The sequence below is a fragment of the Heteronotia binoei genome, chromosome 6, assembly GCF_032191835.1.
Source record: "Heteronotia binoei isolate CCM8104 ecotype False Entrance Well chromosome 6, APGP_CSIRO_Hbin_v1, whole genome shotgun sequence".
NCBI lineage: Eukaryota > Metazoa > Chordata > Lepidosauria > Squamata > Gekkonidae > Heteronotia > Heteronotia binoei.
This window is the reverse complement of record NC_083228.1, coordinates 44,105,325-44,129,803: the sequence shown is the minus strand read 5'-3', so window position 1 is coordinate 44,129,803 and position 24,479 is coordinate 44,105,325. Positions and strand designations below refer to the sequence as shown.

Below are 24,479 nucleotides of genomic sequence, written 5' to 3'. Positions count from 1 at the left end.
AGCGGGGAGATTAAAAACTTTAAAATCCGTCAGTCTAAAACTGTCTTCTGCCCATGTTTCCTGAAGGAAGATACAATCAAAGGATTTCAAAAAGTCCAAAAAATCTGAGTCATTCGCTTTACTCTTCCACCCAGCAATGTTCCAGGAGATGATGTGGATCTTCCTTGTGGCTTCCCTAGCTGGTAGTCAATCGATAATGGATATCCTTTCTAGAACCCTGGAGTCATCAGTGAAAATACAACCATTATGTTGGGGTGCCCTTGAGCCAGTTGAACATCATTATCAGTGCAATTCAGCAGTTTCTCTTTCTAATTTCCCCTTGAAATTCCTTTGTAAGAAAACTGCTACTCTTAGGTCCTGGAAGGTTAAAATGTTCCCCATTGTTTTTTCAGAGTTTCTGACAGAAGTAGAAGAGAGCTGCTGGTGTGGAATTAGTGCACAGAATGACGCAGTGGAGGTTTCAGCGGGAAGGGAGGTATGTGTGGCTGGAAAAGATGCTGGTTTAAAATGTGACTCCAAAAACAGTCTTCTGGCTAGAAGCAAAATGCCCTCCTGAACAGTTTTGTTTTGTGCATTTCTTTAAATGACAAAAGGGTAGGGGCCTTCCCAAGAGCCTCAGGTCAGCCATCCCATAATGTGGGATCCACCACAGAGAATGTGTGTGAGCAGCTGCCAGTTTTACCTGTTTGCAGATTGGCACCTTCAGGAGGATTACCTTACATGAGTGCAGCTGTCACGGCAGAGCATAGCAGGAGAAGTGGCCCTGCAGGTATGTGGCTCCAGTGCCATTAAGGATGTCGTAGGTGTTAAAACCTTGAATGAGTGATATGCAAATTCTGCTTAGTACTTAGGGGAAGGGCCATGCTCAGTGGTAGAACATCTGCATTTGGCATGCAGAAGGTCTCAGGTTCAATCCCTGATGTCTCCAATTACAAGACCAGACAGTAGGTGAGCTGCTGACAGTCTGAGTAGACAATACTGACCTTGATGAACCAAAGGTCTGATTCAGCAGCACCAACCAATCGATGATGCAACATCAAGCCATGTGCGCAAGTCACACACTCTCTCATGTGTGTATCCTCACCCGTCACACCACAGGCAGGCAAGCCAATCCAGAGGGACTCTGAGAATGGTCCCTGCAATTGACTGAAATACCCATATAAGGCAGCTTCATCTGTATTCAAATAGTATCTGGGCATTAGGAAGATTGGCCAGGGGGATTTCACATCAGTGCACCTGGAGGCTCACATGGTGTCAGCCTTCTCTATGGCCCAACAGGACTGATCTTTGATGCTTCTGTTACTGCCTTCAGGGGGGAGAGCTTTGGGATATCGACCAGCGAGGGACGCCTGGGTTGTCAGTCACCGTAGCATTCGCTCAGAGCCTCTTTCTAGAGCCCACTGTATTTATTCCTATAATGGGTCTTATTCCTAGTTTTAAATAAAAAGCCATGGTACTGAGGCTGTGCTTTAGGAATGATGGTGGTGGTGGTGGAAAGTGCTGTCAAGTTGCAGCCGACTTATGGTGACCCTGGTGGGGTTTCAAGGATAGAGATGTTCAGATGTGGTTTGCCATTGCCCGTCTCTGCACAGTGACCCTGGGCTTTCTTGGTGGTCTCCCATCCAAATATTAACCAGGGCCCATCCTGCTTAGCTTCCAAGATGTAACAAGATTGGGCTAGCCTAAACCATCCAGGTCAGGGCCAGGGAAGGATGCTGAAATAATATTTTCCAAATGTAAAAATAGTGCTCATGTTGAAAAGATATTCAGGCAGAGGGGAGGTATGCATGAAGTTTCTTGATGGGATCAAACAAAGAAGTTCTATTTATGCCTGCCCAAGAAGTACTGCTGCCCCTTTTAATTAACCTCATGGGAGGAGGGAGCCCAAGAGGGAAGGTGATTTGATTTAATGTGAAAATGACTTTTCCTAATTCAAAGAGAAAGTGCCCATTAAACCGTTATGCTAAATGGCTCAAATTTCCTGTTTCGCTTTCTAATTGATGCAAAGGCAAATAATTAGGCTTAGGGGCAATATGTGGTTTATAGATGTGGTAAAAACTGCACTCATTAACATAAATATTTTCCCAAGGAAAGAAATTATCTCCCCCATTCCCCAGCAAGCAGTGTGTTCTTATCTATGGATGCAATCCATGTGGAACAGCCATGCTTGGTATACTGCTCTCATTTGTGTGTAATTGACCGTTATCTACTGAAAGGAAAATATATTAAAAACTCATTAAAAGGACCCCACTCCTACTGAACCCCAGCCTTTACAACAAAGATGAACAAAGAAGCCCTCAGATTACACAAACTCTGAAAGTTATAGGTTATAGCCTCTGAGAATTCCTCTCTTCGAGTCCTCTGGGTCAATAGTTGGCACATAGATGGTACAGCAGCAAGAAGGATGGATTGTTGGTTTAGGGATTTATGTCTCATAGTTCTAACAAACCCGTGTAGATGGATGGAGAGAATGTAGTTTTGTGGATTGTCTGGCAGCTCAGCAGGGAGGTATATCCCACAAAGAAAAAGGGGAGGTTGAGTCCTAATCAAAGGAGATAGAAATGCAGAGTTCACAAAGCATAGCCTGGGGGAGTGAGGTTGTGTGTATTGTGTGTGTGTGTGTGTGCATGCCTGGAAGCCATGGCAACTTCTGGCAACCTCTACTGGAGAATGGAGGGATGAGTGGAGAGACTCTTGTATGGTATCCTGTAGTGTTTTTATTGTAGAGGCTTCCATAGGAGTTTCCTCCGCCGTTTTTGGATCGCCCGATTTTGCGGCCGCCATTTTGTTTTGCTCTGTTTTGTTTCCCAGCTGCTTTACAAGCCGGTTTTTCCAATCTCAATTTGGGGAGGAAAGAGGAGCTCTTTTGCTTTGTCCTTTTGGCAGCCACGTCTTCGGTGGCTTCAGCAGCTGTCTTCAGGTAGAGAAGCCTTTTTAAAATGAATTTTGCCGTTGGTTCTAGTGCGTATCGGGAGGGGGTTTCAGGAGTGACAGGATCATGCGTCCACCATTACTCGTGGCTACGCTCCGCCCCCTCTGGAGAATGGAGGACATTCAGAGAAGTGGCTTGATACAGCTTGCCTCTGCCTATGGGTCCTAATATTCCAAGGAGGTCTCCCATCCAAATACTAGCCAGGGCTAGTCCCTGCTTAGCTTCTGAGATCTGATGAGATCGGGCTTGCCTGGGCTATCCAGGTCAGGGTGGCATAGCCTAGTTTTTTAAAGGGAAGGACTGTGGCTCAAAACACATGTTTTGCATACAGACTATCCCAGGTTCAATCCCTAGCACCTCCAGTTAAAAGACAATAGATGCAAAGGAAGACCTTTCTCTTCCTAAAACCTTGGAGAACAGTTGCCAATTATGTAAAGCTAGATGGACCAATGGTCCTATTCAGTATATTTAGTTTCATATAAGCATGATGACTTTTACAGTGGCTAAATGGTATATCTGGGTTCAAATTCACATGTCTGGGAAGAAATAGATTACTTTAAGGTGCACTTTCTGTTGGTTTATTATTTATTTCAAACATTAGCTGCCTTTCTTCATTACAGAGCTCAAGATGGCTACAAACATGGAAAAGCACATTAAAATCCATAAAAATATAGAACTAAACTTTTAAAAAACACTATTCAGGACTGCTACTAAACTTAACCAAATGAAGTCCTAAATGGAGCCATCTTTTAACTGCCTCCTGAAAGCCAGCATGGTACAGTGGTTAAGAGCAGTAGACTCTAATATGGAGAATCGGGTGTGATTCTCCAGTGAAGGCAGCTGAGTGGCCTTGGGCCAGTCACAGTTCTCTCAGAACTCTTTCAGCCCTACCTATTTCACGAGACCTAAAGATCAATAACGGAGGGCCAGGTGCACCTCCTTGAGAAAAGTATTCCATAATCATGAGGCTGCCACTGAAAAAGTCCTCTCTTATTACCTTTCAAGGTCCAAGTCGATATGATGGATCTGTTTCATCCTCCACTGAGCAGGGTGTGTCTCTGTGTGTGCAACTGACAGAGTGGAAATTGCATGGGATGGAAAAAATAACTTATTCTGCCATGCTGCCTCCCAGCAAAAACACAGAAACTTTACTGGGCTGTTTGGAAGTTAGAAAAAATAGTGGAAGATCCTGAACACAGATCTCCCATCTATTTTGATCATCATCAGAGTTTCAGAGAAATATCTTCACTACAGAGTTTCACATCTGCATAGTCCCTTCAGACAATCCTGGGCAAGTGCAGTTAAATATCCTGAAACATGAACTTAAGGGATCATACTTAAGTGAAAGAAATAATACAGCATGATATACAGACTGTTAGCTAGATGGCTTAAAGCAAATATCCGTCGACTTCCGGGGGAGGAAAATGTCGAGCTGAGCTGTCTCTCATAACGGGAACAGGCTGGAACTTCTGTTCGGGGTAGTGGAAGGCAAATTAATGCCTACTGCCTACTTTTCTCAGTTAGAGAATAGTCCAAGACATGCACGGAAAACTTTGAAGAGATTTACCTTGGCTTAAAGGGAGCCCTGAAGGGGGTCTTCTTTGAGGCTTTGAGGGGTCTCAGAAAGTTGCATAGTCATCGTCTGCAGAAGTGCCCAGAGTCATTTATTTGACATAAGCTCGTCAGGATCCTAACCTTCTTTGACATTGCTAAACATTTAAAGCTTTGAAAGACCAGTGGAAACTTGGATAATTGGAAGAAAAGGTACAGAAGTTTTTTTTTTTTTCATTCCGGAGCTATTTATAGCTTAAAGGGACAAAAATAAAAGGTGGGAGAAGCAAATTTAGAAAGCTTGGAAGAAGAGGGAAGGAAGAGGTGAAATTCGGATTTTATAAATACAAAGGACAGTGTTAAAACTGCTAAAAAGTGAAAAGGAATTTATTATTTTGTCTACCTGCGGTTTGGAAGTAAAAGCAAAATTGTCACACTGGAACAGACCTGCAGCACATCTGAGCAAGACAGGAAGTACGTCAAGTATCGTGAGATCTCCATGTGAGTTGGTGGCAATAATAACAGGAAGCAGTAAGAAAAAAACCTACTCTAGCAATATATACCATAGAGAAACATCAGCGCCATTGCTGGGAGGCTAAACTAAAAATACTGTTTTTAAAAGAATTCGGGACATTAAAAATTGTCGGAATCAATTGAAAAGGGGGTAAGAAGATAAGTACTATTGGTCATATCTTTGGTGGGCTCCTAGGAAATTTTTAAAAAGAACGAGAAATTTGAAGAAGTAGTAAAAAGTTGCGGCCGCCATTTTGGAAATTTTAAAGACTTTTAAAGTAAATATCTGGACTTTGGGGGCTCAGAGGATAGCGAAATTAGGCTTGCCATAAAGGGCAAGTCCTAATCTTTTGAATCTGATTGTTAGATTGAAAATTGGTGAGGTCAAAAATTTTGTCATTTTTTGAAGGTTTTAAAATTTTTAAAAATTCATATCTTGGCCTAGGAAGCTCAGAGGAAGATGAAATAAAGCTTATCATGAAAAGCAAACCCAAATCTTTTGGACCTGACTGTTAAATTTGAAATTTATGAGTTAAAATTTTTTTGGTATTTTTATTTTTTTCCCTTCTCTCTAAATGTCTGAAGCCAAGCAGACCCAACAAAGGGCTCTTTCATTAGAGAAAATGCAGGAACAATTGGATGCCATGGAAGCCAGAATAATGAAAGGAGTTAGAAAGATAATAGATGAATCAAAAGAAGAAATTATTGCAGAGATTAAAAAAGACATGGAAGATCTCAAAAAAAAAACCCTGGGAAAACAGCTAAGAAAGTGCAGGAGGTAGAAGGAAAAATGAAAGTGTATGATACTACCTTGTTGAAAATTCCAGAAAAAGTGACAATTCATGACTGCAAATTGATGGAAACTTAGATACGTCTGAGAGGAGTACCTGAAGTAGAGGATGGTGATTTGAAAGGATATATAATAAAAATAATTGCAGAATTCTTACAAGAAGATCCTGATGAGACCAAAAATATGTATGACTATATGTACAGAGTGAACTCACTCTTTGCCAAGAAAAACTTACCAAGGGATGTTGTTGGAGTCATGGAGTAAAAGGACAGGTCCTCTTGTGGATCAAAAACTGGCTGAGTAATAGGAAGCAGAGAGTGAGTATAAATGGGCAGTCTTCGCAGTGGAGGACGGTAAGCAGTGGGGTGCCGCAGGGCTCGGTACTGGGTCCCATGCTCTTTAACTTGTTCATAAATGATTTAGAGTTGGGAGTGAGCAGTGAAGTGGCCAAATTTGCGGATGACACTAAATTGTTCAGGGTGGTGAGAACCAGAGAGGATTGTGAGGAACTCCAAAGGGATCTGTTGAGGCTGGGTGAGTGGGCGTCAACGTGGCAGATGTGGTTCAATGTGGCCAAGTGTAAAGTAATGCACATTGGGGCCAAGAATCCCAGCTACAAATACAAGTTGATGGGGTGTGAACTGGCAGAGACTGACCAAGAGAGAGATCTTGGGGTCGTGGTAGATAATTCACTGAAAATGTCAAGGCAGTGTGCGTTTGCAATAAAAAAGGCCAACGCCATGCTGGGAATTATTAGGAAGGGAATTGAAAACAAATCAGCCAGTATCATAATGCCCCTGTATAAATCGATGGTGCGGTCTCATTTGGAGTACTGTGTGCAGTTCTGGTCGCCGCACCTCAAAAAGGATATTATAGCATTGGAGAAAGTTCAGAAAAGGGCAACTAGAATGATTAAAGGGCTGGAACACCTTCCTTATGAAGAAAGGTTGAAACACTTAGGGCTCTTTAGCTTGGAGAAACGTCGACTGAGGGGTGACATGATAGAGGTTTACAAGATAATGCATGGGATGGAGAAAGTAGAGAAAGAAGTACTTTTCTCCCTTTCTCACAATACGAGAACTCGTGGGCATTCGATGAAATTGCTGAGCAGACAGGTTAAAACGGATAAAAGGAAGTACTTCTTCACCCAAAGGGTGATTAACATGTGGAATTCACTGCCACAGGAGGTGGTGGCGGCCACAAGCATGGCCACCTTCAAGAGGGGGTTAGATAAAAATATGGAGCAGAGGTCCATCAGTGGCTATTAGCCACAGTGTGTATGTTTGTGTGTGTGTGTGTGTGTGTAAATATATATATATATATATATATATATATATATATATATATATATATATATATATATATATATATATATATATATATATATATATTTGGCCGCTGTGTGACACAGAATGTTGGACTGGATGGGCCATTGGCCTGATCTAACATGGCTTCTCTTATGTTCTTATGTTGTTATAAGATATATGATAAAGGAAATGGGGGGAAGGATCATGAATAAAAATTTTGAAAAGACATTGATAGTGGAGGCAGTAAAGTGAGAATCATGAAGGAGTTGCCAAGGCAAGTGATAAATGATAGGAGAACATATAAAAAGCTGACAGAAAAATTGAGACAATGGCACGAGGTTTAGATGGATAATACCTGAAGGTTTGAGCTTTGAACTTCAGGGGAAGAGAGTCACAATTACAAATGCGCAGGGGTTGCGTAGATTTTTTGAAGAAAATAAAGAGTTTGCACCATGATAGATTACAAATTATTGTCTTGGAATGTTAATGGACTAAATTCACCACGAAAAAGAAGGGCAACATTTCATTGGATTAAAAAGCAAAATTGTAATATAATTTGTTTGCAAGAAGTACACATTAAACAAAAGGATTACAAATTTTTATGGAACAAACAATTGGGAGCAGAATTTTTTTCCCTAGCTGAACAGAAGAAAAGGGGAGTGGTTTTATATATTAAACAAGAATTGGAGCCAAAATTAGTATTTAAAGACAAGGATGGAAGATTTGTAGCAGTGGAGATAACATTAAATGGAAAAAAAACATTGTTATTGGAACTATATGTGCCTAATGGTGCAAAGGATGCTTTTAAAAAAGACATTATAAAAAAAATTGATGAGTTGACTTATGATCAAGTATTGCTAATGGGAGACTTTAATGGAACAATTAAGAATTCATTGGATAGATCTGGAGGGAAAAAAATGATGGGAAAGAAGGGAAACTGCCAAAATCCTTCTTTGAATTGGCTAAACAAGAAAATTTAGAAGATATATGGAGGAAATTTAATCCTGAAGCGCGGGACTAGACTTTTTTTTCAGCAAGACATAAAACTTTCTCTAGAATCGACATGCTGTGGGGAACTAAAGACTTAAGTTTTATAGCAAGGAAGATAGAGATTTTACATAAAATTGGGGCCGATCATAGCCCAATAATGTGGATTACAAAATTGTCCAAGAAATTAAGAAAATGGAGATTGAATGAAGATTTGCTACAGAATAAAGAGACAGTGACATTCCTAGAAAAGGAAACTAAAGCTTTATTCCAAGTGAATGATAGAGAAGATATTGATTTTCAAATGGTCTGGGATGCTTACAAAGCAGTAATTAGAGGAGTGTTGATTACTTTGAATAATAAAGATAAAATAAGTAAAGAAAAACAGTTAGTGGACATTCAAAATGAAATAAAGAAAAAGGAAGGGGAGCTGAGAAAAAGACCAGGGAAAAAGAAAATTTTAAGGGATTTACAATATTACAAACCCAATTGAGACATTTGTTGAACAAAGAGGTGGAATGGAATTTGAAAAGACTTCAGCAGAAATCCTTTGAGGGAGCAAATAAGCCGGGAAAATATTTGGCTTGGCAACTGAAGAAAAAGAGAGAAAATAGAATTATTAATAGAATTGTGGTAGACGGAAGAGAGGTGGTTACCCAAGAGGGAATAAAGAGAGAATTTTTTAAGTACTATGCCAAACTGTTTAAAGGTGTTAAAATAAAGAAAGAGAAGATGGATGAATATTTACAAAAGTTAAAAATAGAACCTCTAACTGAAAATATGAGAAAAGTTTTGAATGATCCAGTAGAAAAGATAGAAATTGAAGCAGCAATCAACGCGATGAAAAATGGAAAAGCTCCTGGGCCAGATGGATATACAGCTAAATATTTTAAAACTCTTAAAGATGAAGTAATACCAAAATTGCAGAAGCTGATGAATATAATAAGAATAAAAGGGAATGTACCAAATACTTGGAAAGAAGCTGTTATTTCTTGATACCTAAAGAAGATAGAGATGCCACGAATGTAAAGAACTACAGACCAATTTCGTTACTAAATAATGACTATAAAATATTTTCAAGAATCTTGGCAGAACGGCTTAAACAACATTTGATAAATTTTGTAAAGGAAGATCAAGCAGGATTTCTTCCCAAAAGACAAATAAGAGACAATATTAGGACTGTTGTAAATATAGTAGCATATTATGAAAGACATCCAGAAAAAGAAGTAGCATTATTCTTTGCAGATGCAGAGAAAGCATTTGACAATTTAAGCTGGGACTTTATGTTTGCGGTAATGGAAAAGATGAGTTGGGAGAAAGCTTTATAAGAATGATACAAGCAATATACTCTGAACAAAGGGCAAGGTTGTGTGTCAATGCAGACCTTACGGAAGAAATGAAAATTAGTAAAGGTACTAGACAAGGTTGTCCGCTTTCACCATTGTTGTTTATAATGACTCTTGAAATTTTATTGATGCAGCTTCAAGAAGAAAAAGATATAGAAGGTTTACGAATAAAAGGATGTACTTATAAATATAGAGCATTTGCTGATGATATAATGTTTATAAATGAAAACCCCATACAAGTAACACCTTTGTTGTTAATGAAAACACAAGAATATGGGGAGTTGGCGGGACTTTTTATAAATAGAGAAAAATCAAAAATTTTGTGTAAGAATATGCAGCTGAATAGACAACAAGAATTAAAAAGATTAACGGGCTGTGAAGTTACTTCTAAGGTAAAGTACCTAGGGGTGGAGATAACAATGAAAAACATTGATCTGTTTAAAAATAATTATGAGTAGTTATGGCATAGAATGGATGAAGATATGTTAAAATGGAACAAGCTTAATTTGTCATTGCTGGGTAGAATAGCTGCAATAAAAATGAATATTCTACCAAGGATAATGTATTTGTTTCAAACTATTCCTATTGTGAAAGATGCCAAACAATTTGATAAATGGCGTAGGAAAATTTCAGAATTTGTGTGGGCTGGGAAGAAGCCAAGGATTAAAATGAAAATTCTTTCAGATGCAAAAGAGAGAGGCGGATTTCAACTACCAGATTTAAAATTATATCATGAAGCAGTTTGTTTAGTATGGATGAAAGAATGGATAACGCTGTTAAACAAAAAACTTTTAGTGTTGGAAGGTCACGGAAATAAATTTGGCTGGCACGCATATTTGTATTATGGAAAAAAGAAGATGGACGGTCTTTTCTCTCACCATTATATAAGGAGCAATTTATTAAACACATGGATAAAATATAAGAAATATGGAGATGAGAGAAAACCTTTATGGATTGTGCCAGCTGAAGTGATAAAGATAACGGATAAGATAGGCGAAGAAAAGTGGCTGTCATACAATCAATTATATAGTGGGAAAAGAACTGAAAACAGCTGAACAACTGAATCATAAATATGATTGGTTTCAAACACAACAAATAAAAAGTTTGGTGGAGAATGACGTCAAAACTGAAGGAATAAGGAAAGAACAAACAAAAATGGAAAAAGTTCTGCTTGGAGATAATGAGAAATTGATTTCAAAAGTATACAAATTACTCTTACAATGGTCTACAGAGGATGAAGTAGTGAAATCTCAAATGATAAAATGGGCAATTAATGTAAATAAACAAAGATGGAATCTTGGGAATATTTGTGGAAGAACTCTATGAAACTCGCAACATGTCAAAGTATTAAAGAAAACTGTTTTAAGATGATGTATAGGTGGTATATGACTCCTAAGAAATTAGCAAAGATGAATAACAAGATGCCAGACAGGTGTTGGAAATGTAAGAAGCATGAAGGTTCTTTCTACCATATGTGGTGGACTTGTGAAAGAGCTAAAATGTTTTGGCAGATGATTCAGCAAGAGATTTCTAATATCTTAGGATATGAGTTTAATAAAGTTGCAGAGACTTTTCTGTTGGGACTACATATGGAAAAATTTCCAAAAGAAGATAGAACTTTAATTTGGTACTTGCTCTCAGCTGCTAGGACATTGTATGCGCAGTTGTGGAAGCAAGAAAAAATACCAGAGAAATGGGACTGGATTATAAAAGTTATGTCATGGAGTGAAATGGACAAATTAACAAGAATATTAATAGACTATGATTTAGAACTTTTTAAGTTGGAGTGGAAGAAGTTCAGAAGATACGTAGAAAAAGAGTGGAGAATAAAGGGACATTGGACAATCTTTGATAATGATTAAGTTTTTAAAACAAGAGTATAACTTTTGGTTTTTTAATAGTTAAGGGTACCCTTAATATTTGAGGGTTTTTTAAGTAAATAACACTGGCGGGGGTCAAGTAACGGGGGGAGGGGCGGGGAAAAAGTAAGATATGGGATAGATAAATTTTTCCCTTTTTTAAGTTGTAAGATATAGATATAACTTTGCTACCATATGTTACTAATAAAATTGTTTATAACAAAAAAAAGCAAATAGCCGTCAACTGGTGCTCAGAGAAAATAAAATTACAAATAAAGAATGTCTTTCACTCCCTGGCAACGCAGTAATCCTACAAGGGTCACAATCTGCCAGTATCATTTGCACAACTTGTTTTTGAAGCAAGCAGGTCAGTACACAGAGGTAGATGACAAATTATACATTGAGGCTCTAACACATACTCTAGGGAATGTTACTGATGCATGCCTTCAGCTTTGCTGTGAAAAGGCAGTGAAGTAAGAGGTTACCAGAGTTTCACTTGTAAATTACAGTATCAAACTGCCTCAAAAATTATCCTGCGGGTGATACGCCACATAAACAGAGAATACTTTAGAAACTGCATGAAGTAAAAAACTGAGGGGGAAGCGCCTGGAACCATACTCTGCTCTACAGATCAGGGAAGGGCTCACCACATTAATGCAAAAGTTTTCCTCTGTACCAACTCTTAAACAATCCCTGTAAAAAGTCTGGATTAAAGGAGTCTAGCCCACTAAAGGGAAAAAAAACTCCTGTAGTAATCCATCAAGGCATTTCTACCACTTGGCCAAATGGTTGAATTGAGATTGGGATTCAGTTTCCTTTCCAAACTCATATGATCACCTGTCCTTCCCTTCCTGGGATTTGACTTTGGGGTTTAATTGTCCCATTCCAGTGGATAAGCCTGTGTTATTCTAAGAGTGCCTTTCTTTTTCCTAAAATGCATGACAAAGCTGAGCAGAGAATGCAGCAACCACCAGTTGTCACTGTAGGGTCCCATACTGGCGTGCCCCAGGAAACCTCTACGGATCATTCTCTGCACCAAGGCCTTCTCTGAGGAGAACTGCAATTTCCTTCTTTGTTGGCTCCACATCCCAACTAGGCCCTATTTCTCAGCTGTGCGGGTAGATCTCTGAAGTGGGTTGAGAGGTGACCATGTTGCCTGGGGTGGTGTTACCACACTTCTACAAGCACATAAGCATATATTCAAATTAACACGGGGAAGAAGCTTGTGTGTTTGCATGGGGAGTGGAAAACCAGGATGTTTTACCTGAAGATGTGGCTGAGAGTAGCACGTTTTCAGCAGGAAAAATTATGACAGAGATTAGAATTAAAGGTTTTAAAAAGGTATATGGAGCTTATTGAAGGATTTTGCACAGTGGTGGTGGTGGGAACTTATCCAAAGCAAATACTAAATCATAGCACATTTCTCATCCATACTACCAATACAGCAACAACAAAACAAAAATCAATCAGAGCTACTCCAACTTAGAACAGGAGTTACTTTTAAGCTAAAGGTATAAATGTGGGGGAAATGGGGAAACAGGACAGAGGAGAAGTGGAATATGTTGGGCCAGAGGTGTCCAGTCTTCCAGATGTAGGGCCCTAAATAGCAGATAGGGAAAAAGCAGCAGCCTTCTTTGTGGTGCACTGTATGATTGCCCACCATGTAAAAGACTATACAGGCTTAATTGCTTTCACCCTGGTTGAAATGGCACTCTCAGATTTCTCTCCAAAAGGCTTCCTTGAAAGTTGACGTCATTGCAAGATCATTGTTGTGTTCATTGATGCAAGATCTATTTTGAGACAAAAACCATGGCAATTGCTGCCCATGGCAGCACACCCAGATTTGAATCTTTGTTTTCATGGAGGTCTCCAGTCGTAGCCACTGGAACATGGTGGTAGTAGCTCACCACTGCAACTGGAATTGTTATCCTTGCTTCCCTCTCTGGTGTGGCTTTTCACCTGCCAAAAATATTTGTGTTTTTGATCCAGTCCAAGATCCAAAGGACTCCAGTTCAAGACCGTGCAGGACTCAAACTAGTTACAACAGTGTACGTTCTAGGAGAGCGAAGGCCTTCATTCTGAATCATATGATTATTCTGTTGTTGACAGGAAAGTGGAAGAAGAGGAGAGCTTAATCAGTGAATGTATAAAAGCAGGGGTCTAATCTATCAAAAAGGAAAGAAATCCAAGTACTGCCTTGCATCCATCCCTTCTTGATTCTGAGTCTTCACCAAACACTTCCTCTCTGTCCTTCAAGCTTCATGATAGCTAGAAACATGCCACTTTAAACCAAAGGCATTCATGCAATTCTATATATATCTCCTGATTTCATTCTAGACAGTAAGATTCAATGGAACTAAGCAGCTGACTATGATCTAATCAGACCCATACTGAACAACTAAGCAGATAAGCCTGGCTTCTGTATTTACTACTGGATTCTAAATTGTCTCTCAAGAATGCAGCCATAAAGACTTCAGACTGCTGTGCTTGTAAACAGATCAAACATCAAAAACTCAGAGGGACATGTAACCCATCCCTGTGGTGGGTTACATAAACTGAGATGTTTTAAATTATACATGTTTATACAGCTGGCTGAGCTGGTTTATGTGCTAACATAGCTTCTCTGGCTGAGAACTTGACTGTAGAATCCGAATCTTTAGAACACATTTATTGTTTAAAACAGTGGAACTGTACATTGTGACTAATAATATACATAATGGTCCTTCCTCTTCTTGCCATTATCTCCACCATCCATCTCCCTCTCTGATGCTACTGAAGACAATATATATGCCTTTTGTAATCAAATGGTCAAAGCAATGCCCTTCTAGGCAAGAGAGTATAATAAAAGCAGTTAATTTAATTCATTTGTCATGGGAAAAGTTTGTCTTGTATAAAATAAGCTTTGTGCTTGAGAAGGTTAAATAGGGAAGCCTAAAAGAGACAGGACCGAGGTTATGAAAAGTCATGGTACTTCATGTAATGAAGACAGTGGAAACATACTGCCTCAATAGTCAAAGCTGGCAGTGGGCCCTGTGTTAGGACATGATCAGGTCAACAAGCAACATTAGCCCAACTGAATATGTTGATGCCTATGACAAGTTGATCTCTAAGCATGGTGTATTTTCCAAGACAGGGATTATTGTTTCTGCGGAACTTGCAAAAAGAAAAGCCTACCAACCGAGAGCCCTTGCCTGGATAGCCCAGGCTAGCCCAGTCTCGTCACATCTGAGAAGTTAAGCAGGGTTGATTAGTATTTGGATGGCAGACCTCCAAGGAATACCAGGGTCATGATACAGAGCTAGGCAATGGCAAACCACCTCTGAACATCTCGTGCCTTGAAAACCCCACTAGGGCTCACTATAAGTCAGATATGACTTGACGGCAAACAAACAAACAACAACAAAGTCAAAGAATACTGTGAGGTCTAAACTAATGTAACATGACTGACCTAGCCACATCACTCTGTCTCCTGGCCAAGTTGCAAAACATACCATAAAACCCTGGGAGAAGAAAGCAGGACAGTACTTACCTTTTTCCTACCATCTATTTGATGTTGGGAACCTTTAGTTTATGCCAGATACACAACAAATGCAGGAGAATTTTGATACATATGACCAAATCTGGGTTAAAATTCTCTTTATCTCTTGGCAGAATGATGCAGATAATCAAACACTCCAGAATGAGAGAGGGATTCAGACAAACAGCTGAGACAGTGAATCCATTGCATAATGATAATTCTTTTGAATGAGCTAGTGTATGTTCCCCTTTGACCAACTAGATTATTTACACAAGGTCATCTCTTGGTGGCTATACCAACTTCATCATCATCTCCATTGTAAATCTGTACCGAGTTCTATAGGTTCAATTATCACACACTGTACTGGTTATATTTGAAATGGGTGTCACACAGGATAGGTGGATGATGTACCATAATTATTTGGCACATTTTTATTTCCATCCCTGCATCATCCATCCACCCCATATGGTTCTTCATTTTAAATGTTACTTGTATGATCAAAGACCTAACTATGGACCAATGGCAAAAAGTACAAGGGTAATGTAAGAACGGGACCTAAATTCCATTATACTGGCTATCAAGGTCTGATCACTGTATGGATTTGCCTATTTACACAGGGGTTGGATCTTGGTTAGTGATTATATTATGCTTAATTTTAGCATAAATTGATTTGAGGAAACCTCTGAATTTTACTATAGCAGTGCAGCAAAAAAAAGGTGGAGTGAGGGAATTTAAGCCATATACTTACCCAATTTGCCAGATTTTTGCTAAATTTAAATAAAGATTAAATGCAAATTACCTCCACTTACAATATTTTATAATGAAGAGATGGACAGTAATTATCTATTAGTGATGTGATCCCCCATGTAGCACTCATGGACACCATAGTTTCCCCTGATGTATTTCTCGGTGCCCACTGGCTTTTCCCCCAAAGCAAACAGACAATAATGGCTTTCCTTTACCTTTTTAAAGCAGGCAATGCATCAGAAGAGCCCAGGAGGCATCACCTTTGGATCTGGAGGGCGCAAAAATGGTAAAGGTAGTCCCCCGTGCAAGCACCAGGCTGTTACCAACCCATGGGGTGATGTCACATCAGGACATTTTCTTGGCAGACTTTTACATCATCCATACTTTACCCCCAGCAAGCTGGGTACTCGTTTTAGCGACCTCAGAAGAATGGAACATTGAGTCAACCTTGAGCCAGCTATCTGAACCCAACTTCCTCTGGAATCAAACTCAGATTGTGAACAGAGACTGGACTGCAGTACTGCAGCTTACCACTCTGCGCACCATGGGGCTCCTCCTGGAGGGCGTATCCATTCAGAAATACCTGTCCCCACCACTGGGAGAGACTGGACTTGGAATCTCCAAACACTTTTTGATTGTTGACCTATTTCATGGTGGCACACACTATCCTTTTTCAAAATTCCAATAACACCCATACTCTCAACTGGGTTGGGATCCCTATATTAGAAAGAATACAAATACAGCAAGATTGTGATTTTTCACAGATAAACAAACTGGTTGATAAGCATATGCTGAATTGAATGATCTTATGGAAAAATACAATTTACTCTGATGTTAATATCTTTAAATATAGTATGCTATTCAGATATTGCTATGGAGTGAAGGACAAACTATCTTTTGAGAATTTGTTTCAGATAGCACCAATGGAGTATTAAGGTATTTTTTTAAATCATACACTTATGGGTTTAAAAATATTCTATGACAAACTAACATTAACTGGGAGAAACATTTGGAAATACTGTCTCTCAGAAAATCTGGAAGTGGCTAGCTCAACCTATACCGAAATAAGCTTTATATATGCCTCTGATGGAAAATGTTTATAAAATTCACTATCAACAATGTCTTACTCCCCAGAGGTGAAGAAAATATATAGATTGACACATGATGGAGATGAAGCAAAACAACAGCTGATTTGAGTAATATTTTTTGGAACTGATGAAGGATTAGTGAAAATCAGTTTTGGAATGTATTAAACATATGGCAGGACACAAAATATCTTCTTAATTACTTTTTCTCTTATTAGGATATTTAAATTGTGTATTTTTTTAAATTAAAGATTGAACGCATGAAGCTGCCATGCACCGAACCAGGCCCTCAGTCCATCAAGTCAGTATTGTCCACTCAGACTAGTAGTGGCTTGCCAAGGTTTCAGGCAGAGGTCCTTCATATCACCTACTATCTGACTCTTTCAGCTTAAGATGTCGGGGATTGAACCTAGGAACTTCTGCATGCATCTTGGGGCTGGGGGGGGGGAGCAAAGTGGAAGGGCTTCTAGCCCCACTTGTGAACCTCCTGATGGCACTTGTTTGTGGGTTTTTTTGGCCACTGTGTGAAACAGAGTGTTGGACTGGATGGGCCATTGGCCTGATCCAACATGGCTTCTCTTATGTTCTTATGCTCACATGCTCTACCACTGAGTCATTGTCCCTCCCCAACTGATTCAAACTGGAATGGTAATTGTCCCCAATTTTTTTTTTTTTAAAGTCAGAAGCACCTGTCTCTGCAAAATAGTGGGAAAGGATAACTATACTCTCAAAATAACACAGTGCAGAGGATAATAATAATAATACTTTTTATTTGTATCCCACCCTCCCCACCAGGGCAGGCTCAGGGCAGCTCACAACATGAATATAATATACAATAAAACCATACATAGTAAATACAATCACAATTATAAAATCAGTGTTAAAACATTAGCAACTTACATTAAAATTAACATTGTGGTGCTATAACTTAAGTCTTTAGTAAAATTCAGTGACTAAAATATGTCCAGCGAGACTTTCTTGATTCGGCATTAGGTGAAAGCTATTTTGAAGAGGTAGGTCTTACAGGCCCTGCGGAATTGGTCTAAACATCGCAGGGCCCGTACCTCCTCCGGGAGTTGATTCCACAGCAGTGGGGCTGCAATGGAGAAGGCCCGATCCCGGATGGGGTGGCATGGGACGGCACTAATAATTTTTGGTGTGAAAAGCCCCTGCTCAGTACAGTGCCACTGTCATCTTGAAGGCAGCATGTACATTTTTAAGGAATACTTGAGGATTACCACCCACATCACATTTCCCTGACATACACACCAAGCACCACATGCAGAGAGGCTAGAGAAATACTTAGCAACCTGCAAGTACACTTGGTATGTCACCTGTGAGGTGAAATGATGATGGTGTTTCTGAGGCACCCTCCTCTGCTTTGGTAAAACCTTGTTCTAACCTTGTTTACACTAAACATCAAGTAGGAGAACAGAGAATTAACACAAGAAATGTCTTTATTTTTCTGGGAAGGGAAGGGAAGGGAACTTATAGGTATTCATGATCAACTAGGGCTGCCTTATTGGGATGAAGGACCCCTTAAGGATGCCAGCCTCCAGGCGGGACCTGGGGATTACCCAGAATTACAACTCATCACCAGAGTACAGAAATCAGTTCCCCTGGATAACACAGATGCTTTGGAAGTGGACTTTATGGCATTGTACCCCACTGAGGCCCTTATCCTCCTCAGGCTCCATCCCCAAATCTCCAGTTTCCCAACCTGGATCTGCCCCCCTACCCTCCATCCCTTAATGGTGGCGAAGAGGGAGATCCCCTACCCTGAACTCCGGTTGACAGCAGGGGAAAACTAAAGCAAATACTTACAAGTGTCTCAAACATGATGACATCACTTCCAGGATGCCCAGGGCTTAGGGCTGCCAGTCCCCAGTTGGGCGCAGAGGATCCCCTGGTTTGGATGTCCTCCCTCCGCTTCAGGATTATCAGAACGCAGGGGAGGAGGAAATGTCTGCTGGGCACTCCGTTACACCCTATGGAGACTCCCATAGGATATAATGGAGAATTGATCCATGTGTATCTAAGGCTCAGGGGTGTGGGTGTTTTGACCAAATTTTCACCATAGTATCTGGTGCCTCTCCTCAAAACATGGTCCTCTCTTTGGGGATCATGTCCCAAAAGAAGGGGCCCGATCCTTCATTATTTCCAAATTAAGGGAAGGCATTTAAAAAGCATGACGTTCCTTTGAATGTGCTTTCCAGGACTCTCTTTGAAATTCAATCTTGTTTGTCGAACCCTTGCTCCTGGCTCCACCCCCAAAGTCCCCAGATATTTCTTGAGTCAGACCTGGCAATCCTACCAGGGCACCACTAAAATATACCCATTATTCTTCCTCTGCCAAACTGGCACCTGAGGCTACCTAGAGATCTCCTGGAATTACAGCCCATCTCCAGACTACAGTGATTAGTTCCCTGGGAGAAAATGGAGGCTTTGGAGAGTGGACTCGATGAGATCCCTGTCCTCCCCAGGCTCCACCCCCAATTTCCAGGAGTTTCCTAACCCGCATCTGGCAACCGTGTCCCATCACCCATCAGAGGCCGGGGGTGAGGGGGAACAGGACCAGGCAATCCTATTGCTACTTCATGTAGAGGTCCCTGTGAGGGCACTGGACTTAGCCTGCCCCTCTGTCCAGACCTGTGGCTCTAGAAATTACTTTTCCTCAGGGCTGGCCCTGCCACTAGGCAAATTAGGCAATTGCCTAGGGCATTAGCTTTCTGGGGCTCCAAACTGAGCGCCCCCCTCATGTGACTTAGTGATGCTATCAGTGCAGAGGGGGCACCAGAAGTTAGCCTTGACTAGGGTGCCAGATAGTCTAGGGCCAGCCCTGCTTTTTCTGGCCTTATTATTTTTGGTTTGTGCAGACTGAATGGTGGAAGCAGTTAAAGTATGGCAGCACTACTATTGAACAAGTTCCAATTAATATTGTATAACCACTGTTGCCATAGTGCCTATCCTCACCACGATGTGTGCATAGTGTAAATATAAGGAGCTGGCATTCCAAACATCAATTGTTCTCAGGTATATCATCAATAATAGGGATAGGCAATAAAAGCCCCAGAAGTCAAATTTTGTTTTCAAAGTTTTGCTCTCTGGATCTCCCAGCATATCCAATCAATTTCACTATTATGATCCTCAGAGCAAAAAGATTCTAATGCCCCACAGCCTGAACAGCAAGAGAGGCTGTGACAGACTGAGATTACCCCTTATTGTGCTCCTGTGCCCCACGCACAAGCTGAGACACAAGGAAATAGTAGTACAATCAAGGTGTCTGAAGAAGAGCTCTGTCCAGGCCAGGGGCAGACTGGCCCTTTAACTTACTGGAGAAGGACCCACTGGGTTCCCGCTTTCTTGGGCTGCGCAACTCATTTTTCAAGTCAAGTTGCAGACATGCCGGCTCTCTCGTGCTATACCACTAATGCATTTCAATCCGCAAGTGCTCTGGAGGGAAACCTGCTTAGGGTGAGTAAGTAATTCAATTTTGCCATCCAGTTAATCTGTGGCTTTCTGCTGAGATTGCTAAGAAAGCTTCCGGTCTGTGCCAACTTTGCAATAATTTTATTGCATTTACACCTTTGTGTTTGGAAAATGGACCGTAGCCACAGCTCATTTCGCACAGGCCGTTGAGTAGTCACCAGATGGTGCTTTCACTGGGGATGCCACTGACCTAGATTGGACTTGAACCCGTGACACTGCAGAGGGAAGCTTTTTCATCCTCCATAATCAAACCCCTCTGCAAACATGGACAAACAAACACAATTTTGTGTTTCAAATGATAACCCTGAGACTGACGAGAATCTCTTTCATTCTCTCTCTTTTAATCAGTAGCCTTTTAAAAATGAAAACCACTTTATTTCCTGTTGTGTTTCATAACTCTTTTGAGGCAGAAAAGGAGGGGGGAATCTGCTTTTAAAATAGCTCCCAGTAAAAAGACTTGCTTGTATTTGTTTTGCTTTTTTTAAAAAGAAAAAATCTGACTGGCAAGCTAAGCAGTGAGACAGAAGGGCTTCATTCACTCTTTAGTGTCTAGGGAAAAATCTCAAGCTGGTAAGAGTCTATGGCACACACTTCTCCCAAGCACAGAAAGAACTGAACTTGGATGAGTGTTCCCTGGCCCTGCATGGCATTCTCTGTTTCAAGGTGAGGAGGGATTGTGGGGTCAGGAAGGCATACTCCATTTTCAAAGTAAATAAACTTGGTCCAGCTCTCTTACCATTTTCTCTGGCAGTAACAGGTAGGCACAGTGGAACAGAGCCGAAGCTCCAGACTTTTATTGGGCTGTAATTTTATTTATTATTTATTTATTTCTCACATTTATATCCTGCCCTCCCCGCCGAAGCAGGCTCAGGGCAGCTAACAACAGTCACACCCAGACAATAAAACAACAGCAAACAATTAAAATTAACAATGATCATTGCCGATCAAACAATTTAAAACAATTTAAAATGATCTAAATTTCTCCTCAGAAAGTAAGGAGTAAAAAGGTGCTGGCTCTGCCTGTATTTAAATCCAAGTTCCAGCACAGACACATAAATTAGGACTGCCAGATTCCTCCTGGCACACAATGGGGGCAGTGGGAGGGAGGCCTAGGTCTTGTCACTAGTGAAATCACTTATGGAGTGTGCTGGAAGTGATGGCATTGCAGAGATGCTTTGGTATTTTGGAAAAAAAACCCTCTATGGTAAAAATGGCTTTTACCATAGAGTTTTTGTCCAAATATTAGACTGTTGCTGTGATGCCATCTTTTCCAGAATACTTAGGAAGTAACATCACCATGTCATAGTAGCCTAAGCCTGCCTCCCCTGCCGTTAAGTCCCCTTACTGGCCAACTGATCAGCAGTGTCAGAGGGGCCCAGAGCTGAGAGATCCTCCACTAGGGTTGCCAAGTCCAATTCAAGAAATATCTGGGGACTTTGGGGGTGGAGCCAGGAGACTTTGGGGGTGGAGCCAGGAGCAAGGGTGTGACAAGCATAATTGAACTCCAAGGGAGTTCTGGCCATCACATTTAAAGGGACCACACACCTTTTTAAATGCCTTCCTTCCATAGGAAATAATGAAGGATAGGGGCACCTTTTGGGGCTCAGAATTGGCCCCCCTGGTCCAATCGTTTTGAAACTTGGGGGGTATTTTGGGGAGAGGCACTAGATGCTATACTGAAAATTTTGTGCCTCTACCTAAAAAACAGCCCCCCCCCCAGAGTCCCCGATACCTCCAGATCAATTCCCCAGTATAACCTATGAGAATCGATCTCCACATAGGGAATAATGAAGTGCCCAGCAGACATTTCCTTCCCCCCCCCCCCGCCTGCCCATTTCTGGCGACTCTGAAGCGAGGGATTGGCATCTCTACTCACAAGTTGCAGCCAACTTCTTCAAAGTAACACAGACACACCATCACAAGAGGAAGCCTTTCCAATCGGAGACTGAAGCCTCCGGAGGTGGAAAGTCACATGGTGGCTTTGGGGGCAGGGCTTCCCCCCATCGTCCAGCTGACTGGGGGCAGGAAGGAGCCTGGGAAAGCAGAAGAACCCCAGTTGGGGCCTGGGGATTGGCAAGCCTATCCTCCACTCCAGTAGGTAGCTGGCAACCCAGATCTCATTCCTCTTTGCTTTCCCCATTTTTATTCATCAGTGGTCATTCAGTAAATCTCACTGTTTGAGCAAATGGGCTTTCTGAGCAAACAGGCTGGTCAGCCAATTAAAATGCATCCATGAATTCAATGGCAGCAGTACACAGAAGTGACTTAGGGAGTCAAAGGATGTTGATGGCTTCACCATGGAGACTTACAGGAATGTCATGGATGGCACATATACATCCAGTGCTGCACCAGCTACACTGGCTCCCAGTGGAATACTGAGTCAAATCCAAGGTTTTGGCATTGACCTATAAGGCCTTGAGTGGTCAGGAACCAAAGTATCTGTGTACCATCTCCTCCATTATGTCTGGGGTGTGTGTGTTATGCCCTTAGGACAGTAATCTGTTGGTGGTCCCTAGCCCTAAAGACATCCAGCTCTCCTTGACCAGGGCCTTTTCGATCCTGCCCCAACCTGGTGAAACTCTCTGCCAAATTCCATCAGGGCGTTGCAGGACCACATGTAATTCCACAGGGCCTGAAAGGTAGAGATGTTCCACCAGGCCTTTAGTTGAGGACAGCAGTGGCTGGCATCCACCTCTGTTCTTCATGCTTGCTTTGCCCCCTCCCTCCTGCCTGTGGAGTGGCCAGCAGTCTGCAAATCTGGATAATTAATGTACTAGTATCTGTCATCTGTTTTTTATACTGCATTTCTATTTTGTTCTTTATTTTATTTGGTAAATGTTTTTAATGCTTCTGTATATTGCCCAGAGTCGTACAGTAGCCAGGGATTGGGTGATTTATAAATCAGTCAAAAAAACAAACAAATGTTTCCAACAGGCTTGCATTCACAAGAAGCCTGTTCAGATGTCTGATCATGTGTTCACTGGAAGTGCAGAGCAATAGAGGGACTGTGCCCATAAGTGTATTCACTGGAAGGCTAAAACGGAGCCCTGTTCTTATATAAGTATCATACACTCTGTATACCCTTTTTTCAGAGTTCCTGCAAAGTGGTAAACACTTGTACATGCATTGAGCTTTATTCAGATGTTCTTCTGACCATGTGATGCTTGGTGGTAAGGTCGTTGAGAGTAATCGTTCTCTCTCTATGCATTTTGAAGTGTGCACAATCAAACATTATGCATAGAGCTATATAGTGTGGGATGGAGAATAACTTTTCTCCCATGGTACTAGAATTTGGGGTCACCGTATGCTAAAGGGAGTGCTGCTTCACACCACAAACGTTCCCTCTAAGCTTCAGAGTCTTGTGAACAAAAATTCTACTTTGTGAGCTACTGGTACTAAAGTTGTGAGCTACTGTATAAATTACTGTATTTGGGGGGCATTTTTCCTGAACAAAGACAAAAAGATGTGAGCTGGAGGCGAAAAAAATTGTGCGTTAGCTCACACTAACTCAGCTTAGAGGTTAACTACCTGCACACCACAGGTAGTTAACCTGGGAACTCAATGTCACAAGATGTGGCTTAGACATTAACAGTAGGCTTGACAAATGAGTGGAGGAAAGGTCTATTGCTACTGCAGTTAATAGCTATTGATAGCTGAATGGAGCTTTAAGTTCAGAGGCAGAATGCCTCTGATTGTTAGGATACTGCAGAGCAGCAAGAAAGTGAAGGCTGTTCCCAGTGGCCTCTCTGTGGCATCTGACTTGTCACTGTTGGAAACAGGACACTGGACTGGGAGGGGGGGGGGGCGAGGTGAAGGGAATCACTGACTTCATAGGCATGGCTAACCTTACATTCTTGCGCATTGTAGAAAAAACTTATCTCAGTGTCATTAGATATTTATATCTTATACTAAAGGTTGTTACACTAAGCATGCTTCCTTGTGGGTACATCTCATTGGATTAAATATGCTCAGAATCTCCTTTTTTACACAAATATGTGACAAGTTAAATTTTATACAAACCATTCTCCTCTAAGAAGAACAAGGAGCCCTAAAGCATTCTTGATGCAAGAGTGCCATTTTGCTGACTATTGTACAGTATATCCGGTGTTGCAGCTGAGGTTTTCCTTTACTTTTCCACTGTAAATTATTTAACAACATTTTCTGCTCTATAATTTTATGCTTGCTCTCATTACTACATAGCTAGACAGCAAGTCAATAAGAGACAAGTCCCATATTCTTGCGGGTTTTTTGTCTGCTCTCTGATTCCGGCATGAACTCTGTTCCATCCTCCCTCTCTCTCTCAGTGTTGCATTTTGACCTCTTTTTTCCCTTTAGTAGCTTCTCAAGCAGCCAAAT

At 41.0% G+C, this 24,479-nt stretch overlaps 1 protein-coding gene across 1 annotated transcript in view; it reads right to left on the bottom strand.

Moving 5' to 3' along the window:
• The window catches only part of STK32C (serine/threonine kinase 32C), a 225,983-nt gene that overhangs the window by 49,889 nt on the left and 151,615 nt on the right, over positions 1 to 24,479 (bottom strand). The gene's annotated exons all lie outside the window — the stretch shown is intronic.